This window comes from Sturnus vulgaris, chromosome 18 (assembly GCF_052056855.1).
Source record: "Sturnus vulgaris isolate bStuVul1 chromosome 18, bStuVul1.hap1, whole genome shotgun sequence".
NCBI classification, from domain to species: Eukaryota; Metazoa; Chordata; class Aves; order Passeriformes; family Sturnidae; genus Sturnus; species Sturnus vulgaris.
In genome coordinates this window covers 7,235,323-7,244,068 of record NC_142260.1, presented here as the reverse complement: position 1 = coordinate 7,244,068, position 8,746 = coordinate 7,235,323, and positions in this window count along the sequence as shown.

Genomic DNA, 8,746 nt, shown 5'->3' with positions numbered 1-8,746 from the left:
CCCTCTAATGTACAACCCTCCCTTATAATTTTTAATTCTTACAGAAATCATAGTTTTCCCCCAGTTGCTTCTTTCATCTTTAGATACCCAATTTCATTTAACAGCAGCCCTACAATTTGTTTGTAAAGGCAAATATCTTCTTCCATTCATCAATTAGTGGAATCCATCCCATTGTTTCTTTTATCTCTCAGTGCTAGCCTTATCTACAAGCAGATCCACAGCTCATTTATAAAGACAAATTCTACATTCCTCTCAGTTTGTATGTACTTATTTTATTTTTATTTTTCGGGTCCTGCGTGGGACGTGGGAACTGGCTGCTGCGGGGGCTCCGGCAAGGTGTCAGAAATGCCCGCCCCACACCCAGGGGTGCCAGAAGATCTGCTCCAGCTCTGGCCTGTCCGCGGGGTGCTTGGACAAACACCAGCGGATCAGATGTTCGCATTCTGGGGAGAGAAGGCAGAAAGCGCCGGTCACTTGCAGAAGGCTCCTGCCCAGCTGCCCCCGGCGCCCGCAGGAGCCGACCCACCCTGCCCCGTGCGGGAGAGCGGCACGGCGGGACACGGCCACCGCCTTCAGCCACGCGTGCCGCACGGAGCCCGTGGGCACGGGCCGCCTCCCGCGGCCGGCCCTTGAGGGCACAGCGACGGCCCGCCCAGCTGCGCCAGGGCCGCGCCGGGCTGCGCGCCGCCATCTGCCAAAGCCTGCCTTCTTCAGGCCGGATACCAACCTCGAGAGAGCTGGAGCTCGAAGAAGAGCCGCGCCGACACGATTTCGCGGTCGTTCCAGAATGGGAGGGTCCCGCACACCATTTCGTACAAAAGCACACCCAGGGACCAGACGGTGGCTGAACGGCCCTGGTAGCAGCCGAGGCCGATCCACTCGGGTGGGCTGTACGTGCGTGTTCCTAGGGGAGAGAAGCGGCGCTGTCCAGGCGCAGGCCGCTGCCTTCCCGAGCCTGGCGCCGGCCTCCTGGCCCAGGCCCGGCAGGGAATGGGGCCGTGCGGTGCCTGGCACTGGCAGCAGGGCCCGGGCTGTGAGCTCACCGGCAAACCGTGTGTAGGCCCGCTCCTGGAGAAAGGTGCCGCAACCGAAGTCAATGAGCTTCAGCTCATAGCGCTCCGGGTCCACGAGGAGGTTCTCCGGCTTGATGTCACGGTGCAGGACGCCGCAGGCGGTGCAGTGCCACACGGCCTCCAGCACCTGGTAGAAAAGCCAGCGCGCCACCTCCTCGCTGAGGAACCCCTGCTCCCGCAGGAACTGCAGGAGATCCTGCGATGGCTCGGGACGCTCCATCACCAGCAGGAAGCTGTCAGGCAGCTCAAACCAGTCGAGCAGCTGGATGATGGAGCGGCAGCCAGAGCCCACCTTCTCCATTAACACGATTTCCATGGGAACACGGGTGCCGTCGGGCTGTGGGGAGGAGACAATGCCTGCAGCAGGCCTGATGCTGTCCTGTGGCTGCGCTGTCCCATGGCCGGGATGCCCCAGTGCCCGCCCCGTGCAGCCTCCCTGGTGCTTGTGCTTCCAGCCAAGCCCCAGAGGATGCTTGGCCTTGCCCGGCCCCAGCACCGGTCTCTGGTATCCCCAGGCCCGCGATGCCCTGGCTCGCGTGCTGAGCCCGCCCCCGCCCCGCCCTGTCCCTCTGGCCCCGCTCACGCACCAGCTCGTCCCACTGCAGGATGCTCTCCCGGGCCACGCGTTTGATGGCCACCTGCAAGCCATCGAGAGAGGGGGGAATGAGCTCAAGCCCTGCCCCTCCCCACCCCTGCTTATGCTCTCACGCCCGGCTTTCGCGGCCACTCACCGGACTCCCGTCCGACAGGCGGATGCCCGCGAAAACGGTGCCGAAACCGCCGCGCCCCAGCTGTGGGCCCAGCTGGTACAGCTCCTGCAGCTGCTTCTTTTGCCCTGCGGCCAAGAGCGAGCCATCAGCCTCGAGCCCAGGGCCCCCTGTCCAAATGTCCGCCAGTCAGGCGGGCCGGGCCAGCGCGGGCCACGCTGCTCTCACCTGCTTCCTGCTGCGCGCCGGCCTGCGGCCACCGCGGGGCAACCGTTGGGCTGGCGAGCGGCACAGCCGGGGCAGGGCAGGGCACGGAGGTGGCTGCAGGAGCCGCGGTGCAGCGGGGCAGGGCGGCACCGTCCTTGTCCCCGGCGTCACGGGCTGCACTGTGATGTTGACGACAGCCGGGGCTACAGCCCGAGACGTCACAGAGGGGAGTCCCAGGAGCAGCTGCAAAGCAGACAGGGCTTTTTGAAACTTCTAAAGCCCTTGACGTCACAGCCACTGGAAGTAGCCGGTTACTAGGGTGTCCTCGGGGGCCCTGGCCCGGCCTGGGGATGCCCCTCAGGAGCCCCGGGGAAACCTCAGACAGCCCCTAGGCACATCTCACCTGCTTTTAGAGAGGCCTTCGTGGTGGTTGAGGTCTCTCTTGGGCCAGCTTCCTGGAGATGGAGCAACCCCCTTGGTGTCTCGAGGGTCGTCTCCACCTCCAGGCTCGGGCTGTTTCCGGCTGGCACAACCGGCACAGCGTCCTGGCAGCTGTGGGCCTGCAGCTGCTGGCTCCGGGACGCTGGCTGCTCCGTCAGCTGCTCCTGTGCAGGCTCCCCTGCTTCGGGCTGGGCTCCCACTGGGACTTCTGGGCTGGCCCTGGCCACGTCATCGGTCAGGGTTGCGCCCAGGTTCTTGACGCCCAGGGAGCTGGGAGACCTGTCCACGGGCCCTGCACCGTCCACACGCAGACAGGTCTCACTGTGCCTCTGCAAAGGATGGAGGCTGTCAGAGGCTGCAGAGGCTCCTGCCAGGATGGAGGCTCTCTGACAGCCTGAGGTCCCTGCAAGGATGGTGGGTGTATGCTGGGGTGCCGTCCTTACAAGCGTTGAGGCTCTCCCAGGCCTCTCCGGGGGATGGAGGCTTCCTGACGAGCCGGACGAGCCACAGCGAGGCAGGTGGCCTCGCTTCACCAGCTCCTCCAGCTCTTTCCACAGGGCCTGCCACATCCCTCCGTAGAGCGGCGCACGTGTCCCCTTGCCATCCCAGAGCAGCAGCATCAGGTCCTGCAGCTCGTGGGCCACGGCCACCAAGGGGCCGCAGCTGCAGGGGCTGCCCAGGGGGCTCACGGGAGCACGTGGCCGCTTGCGAGCGGTCGCCCGAGGCCTGGAGGACCCGAGAGCCACAAGGACTCCTGGGTGCCTCCGTGAGCCTCTGGGCCGGACCGCGGGGCGCTTGCTCCTCTTCCGTGTCCTTGCCTGCCGCCACCGTGGTTGCCAGTGGCCAACGGCCCAACAGACAGCCACAGTGGCCAGCAGCAGGACAAGTGCAGCCATCAGTCCGTCGCCGTCACCCATGGCTTCGGCACGTCCCATCGCGACTGCACTGGCAGCTGCGGCTGCTGGCCCCTCTTATATAGCGCCAGCGCGGTGATGTCACAGTGCTGTGGCCAGCACAACACAGCCCTGCCTCACGCCAGCTCTCAGCCCCTTTGTGCCGTCACAGCCCCACCCGCCGCAGGGATCCGCAGAGCGGCTCATGGCTGAAGATGCACGTGGCCAAAGAAAGCCTGGAAGTAAGAAGCCTGGAAGTAAGAACGGGAGCTCAGCCCGTTGCAATGAATCGTTCCCTGGAGCCCGTGGCACGTGAGGAGGAGTGCTGGTGCCAGCAGTGTCAAGCCCACGGCTCCCAGGATGCGGCAGCGTTCCCAACTGGAAACACCCACCACTCCGTGCTCAAGCAGATCCTCCAGAGACACAGGGAGTTGAAGTTCCTCTGTCTCTGGGGAGCTCTCCTGAACTGGCTGTCGAGGGCAGGAAGAGGATTTTGTTAGCAGCTCACTGACTTCTGCAGTGCCTCTGCTCTAAATAAATCAGGATGTGCCAAAGAGTGCTCGTGGTGCTCCCGGTGCTCTGGTTTTGACTGCCATACGGTTTCTTTCTTCCCAGTAGCTGGCACGTGTTGCGTTTGCATGGGAATGCTGTGGATCAAACACAGCGGGTGGTTTGCTTTCTGCTGAGCAGGGCTTGCCATCTTCAAGGACTTTGCAGGGTCCCTTGGTACGATGCAATGTTTTCCACTGGGAAGGCGATGCCTAGGAGAGGCTGCCGGGAGCAGAGGCTGGACAGTGTTAAGGGAGTCAAGGAGGTGTTTATTAAAAGGCCTTTGAAGGTTACACCTTGGGCAGTGCAGGAGCCCGGCCGTGGCTCTACCCAGGATGGACACAAGATGACGAGCAGTCACAGGTTTTCACACTTTTCTAAGTTTAGGTCCATTTCCATTCTTGGGGTTCATTGTCCAATGACAGCTTCAGGTTATGAAGTTCCTTCCTCCCAGATTGCTTTCTTCAGTTCCCCGTTGCTTACACTTTGGGGCCTGAAGCTGCAACGGTGTCCTTGGTTCTCAGGCTGGAAAAGGATTGTTTTGTCTGACTAAACTGTGAAGAGAACTACATATGAATTTCAGAGTTACACACGAAGGCAGTAGAGAATTTGAAAAATACAAAAGCTAACACTTAAGGCATCAAAAGGAGGGATGAGTGTTGGCGACAGAGGCAAAGAACGCATGAAACAAAGGCAAAGAATGCCTTTGAAACACCTGTACCGTGTCTCTGTCCTTGCTTGTGAAGTGACCGTCCACATCCTGGAAGGGGGCGATGTTATTTCTACAGTGTTTTTTCCCATTAACGTGTTTGAAAAAACTCTTTTTATTGTGCCCCCCTCTTTTTATTTCAGGCCGCCTGCATCTCCAGTTGAACTTTCACCACACCAGATTTCTCCCTACAGTGACAAGAAGCATCTGTGTATTCTTCTCCTGACCTGGATTCCACAGGGCACACAGCTTCCTTTTCCATCCCAGAGAAGATGCCTGTTCAGGCAAGGCAGCCTGGTGCCTCGCCTGCTCGGCCTCTGACATCTGGGAATCGCCGGCTCCTGCGCCCGTAGGAGGTGATGTTTCAAAAGTCACCAGCCCTGATGGACGCCAGCACCTTCCAATACATTTTCCCTGGGGCCCTTGCAGCCTGAAGTCAGCTCTCCTCATGGCCCGGGCTGAGGTTTTGCTGGCCCTGTTCCTCTTGTCAGAGGTGTGACCCTCGCTGCATTGGCTGTGGCCGTGGCCAGGACGGGCCCCAATGCCCACTTGGCTCAGGGCCCGGGGGGCTCAGCCGGCGGCTCGGCTCTAGGGGCCCTGAGCTGGTGAGTCCTGGGCTGAGGGGAGCTCCCCCCTTACTGCGAGGAGGCTCCCTGGGGAGGAAGAAGGCTCTGCCACGAGCCACGAGGCCTGGCCTGCATTTGTGTGCTGCCGATTTGAGGGAAAGAAAGAGGGGAAGAGTTCATCAGGGCTCGAGGTGAAATGACGTTTTGGTGCTACTGGTTCTTCTTCCAGCCTGGGAAGCAGAGCAACATCTTTGCCCCTGCCACCCGCTGGCCCTTGGAATGCACACAGAGCCCTCCCTTGTTTCACTTCAGGAGACGCCCAAGTGGGCGCCTGGGCTTTGAAAGGACAGCTGTTGCTTCAGTGTTGCATTTCTTGGCTTGTTAAAGGCCCTCCTAGCTGTGCTCCAGCCTGTGCTGGAAGACACAAAGTTACCATGCTGAAGGAAAGGCCTGGAGAGCTTGAAGAAGGCTTAAGGGAGCACCTGAGGAATTACCCTTTTCCAAAGAGGTTTCTTTAGCCGAAGCTGCTGACAAGGATCAGACTTGACACCCACGCAATGGGTTTATTTGTTTGTAGTTATTTTATTTTTATTTTTCGGGTCCTGCGTGGGACGTGGGAACTGGCTGCTGCGGGGGCTCCGGCAAGGGGTCAGAAATGCCCGCCCCACACCCAGGGGTGCCAGAAGATCTGCTCCAGCTCTGGCCTGTCCGCGGGGTGCTTGGACAAACACCAGCGGATCAGATGTTCGCATTCTGGGGAGAGAAGGCAGAAAGCGCCGGTCACTTGCAGAAGGCTCCTGCCCAGCTGCCCCCGGCGCCCGCAGGAGCCGACCCACCCTGCCCCGTGCGGGAGAGCGGCACGGCGGGACACGGCCACCGCCTTCAGCCACGCGTGCCGCACGGAGCCCGTGGGCACGGGCCGCCTCCCGCGGCCGGCCCTTGAGGGCACAGCGACGGCCCGCCCAGCTGCGCCAGGGCCGCGCCGGGCTGCGCGCCGCCATCTGCCAAAGCCTGCCTTCTTCAGGCCGGATACCAACCTCGGGAGAGCTGGAGCTCGAAGAAGAGCCGCGCCGACACGATTTCGCGGTCGTTCCAGAATGGGAGGGTCCCGCACACCATTTCGTACAAAAGCACACCCAGGGACCAGACGGTGGCTGAACGGCCCTGGTAGCAGCCGAGGCCGATCCACTCGGGTGGGCTGTACGCGCGTGTTCCTAGGGGAGAGAAGCGGCGCTGTCCAGGCGCAGGCCGCTGCCTTCCCGAGCCTGGCGCCGGCCTCCTGGCCCAGGCCCGGCAGGGAATGGGGCCGTGCGGTGCCTGGCACTGGCAGCAGGGCCCGGGCTGTGAGCTCACCGGCAAACCGTGTGTAGGCCCGCTCCTGGAGAAAGGTGCCGCAACCGAAGTCAATGAGCTTCAGCTCATAGCGCTCCGGGTCCACGAGGAGGTTCGCCGGCTTGATGTCACGGTGCAGGACGCCGCAGGCGGTGCAGTGCCACACGGCCTCCAGCACCTGGTAGAAGAGCCAGCGCGCCACCTCCTCGCTGAGGAACCCCTGCTCCCGCAGGAACTGCAGGAGATCCTGCGATGGCTCGGGACGCTCCATCACCAGCAGGAAGCTGTCAGGCAGCTCAAACCAGTCGAGCAGCTGGATGATGGAGCGGCAGCCAGAGCCCACCTTCTCCATTAACACGATTTCCATGGGAACACGGGTGCCGTCGGGCTGTGGGGAGGAGACAATGCCTGCAGCAGGCCTGATGCTGTCCTGTGGCTGCGCTGTCCCATGGCCGGGATGCCCCAGTGCCCGCCCCGTGCAGCCTCCCTGGTGCTTGTGCTTCCAGCCAAGCCCCAGAGGATGCTTGGCCTTGCCCGGCCCCAGCACCGGTCTCTGGTATCCCCAGGCCCGCGATGCCCTGGCTCGCGTGCTGAGCCCGCCCCCGCCCCGCCCTGTCCCTCTGGCCCCGCTCACGCACCAGCTCGTCCCACTGCAGGATGCTCTCCCGGGCCACGCGTTTGATGGCCACCTGCAAGCCATCGAGAGAGGGGGGAATGAGCTCAAGCCCTGCCCCTCCCCACCCCTGCTTATGCTCTCACGCCCGGCCTTCGCGGCCACTCACCGGACTCCCGTCCGACAGGCGGATGCCCGCGAAAACGGTGCCGAAACCGCCGCGCCCCAGCTGTGGGCCCAGCTGGTACAGCTCCTGCAGCTGCTTCTTTTGCCCTGCGGCCAAGAGCGAGCCATCAGCCTCGAGCCCAGGGCCCCCTGTCCAAATGTCCGCCAGTCAGGCGGGCCGGGCCAGCGCGGGCCACGCTGCTCTCACCTGCTTCCTGCTGCGCGCCGGCCTGCGGCCACCGCGGGGCAACCGTTGGGCTGGCGAGCGGCACAGCCGGGGCAGGGCAGGGCACGGAGGTGGCTGCAGGAGCCGCGGTGCAGCGGGGCAGGGCGGCACCGTCCTTGTCCCCGGCGTCACGGGCTGCACTATGATGTTGACAACAGCCGGGGCTACAGCCCGAGACGTCACAGAGGGGAGTCCCAGGAGCAGCTGCAAAGCAGACAGGGCTTTTTGAAACTTCTAAAGCCCTTGACGTCACAGCCACTGGAAGTAGCCGGTTACTAGGGTGTCCTCGGGGGCCCTGGCCCGGCCTGGGGATGCCCCTCAAGAGCCCCGGGGAAACCTCAGACAGCCCCTAGGCACATCTCACCTGCTTTTAGAGAGGCCTTCGTGGTGGTTGAGGTCTCTCTTGGGCCAGCTTCCTGGAGATGGAGCAACCCCCTTGGTGTCTCGAGGGTCGTCTCCACCTCCAGGCTCGGGCTGTTTCCGGCTGGCACAACCGGCACAGCGTCCTGGCAGCTGTGGGCCTGCAGCTGCTGGCTCCGGGACGCTGGCTGCTCCGTCAGCTGCTCCTGTGCAGGCTCCCCTGCTTCGGGCTGGGCTCCCACTGGGACTTCTGGGCTGGCCCTGGCCACGTCATCGGTCAGGGTTGCGCCCAGGTTCTTGACGCCCAGGGAGCTGGGAGACCTGTCCACGGGCCCTGCACCGTCCACACGCAGACAGGTCTCACTGTGCCTCTGCAAGGAATGGAGGCTGTCAGAGGCTGCAGAGGCTCCTGCCAGGATGGAGGCTCTCTGACAGCCTGAGGTCCCTGCAAGGATGGTGGGTGTATGCTGGGGTGCCGTCCTTACAAGCGTTGAGGCTCTCCCAGGCCTCTCCGGGGGATGGAGGCTTCCTGACGAGCCGGACGAGCCACAGCGAGGCAGGTGGCCTCGCTTCACCAGCTCCTCCAGCTCTTTCCACAGGGCCTGCCACATCCCTCCATAGAGCGGCGCACGTGTCCCCTTGCCATCCCAGAGCAGCAGCATCAGGTCCTGCAGCTCGTGGGCCACGGCCACCAAGGGGCCGCAGCTGCAGGGGCTGCCCAGGGGGCTCACGGGAGCACGTGGCCGCTTGCGAGCGGTCGCCCGAGGCCTGGAGGACCCGAGAGCCACAAGGACTCCTGGGTGCCTCCGTGAGCCTCTGGGCCGGACCGCGGGGCGCTTGCTCTTCTTTGTTTTCCTTGTCTGCCGCCACCATGGTTGCCAGTGGCCAACGGCCCAACAGACAGC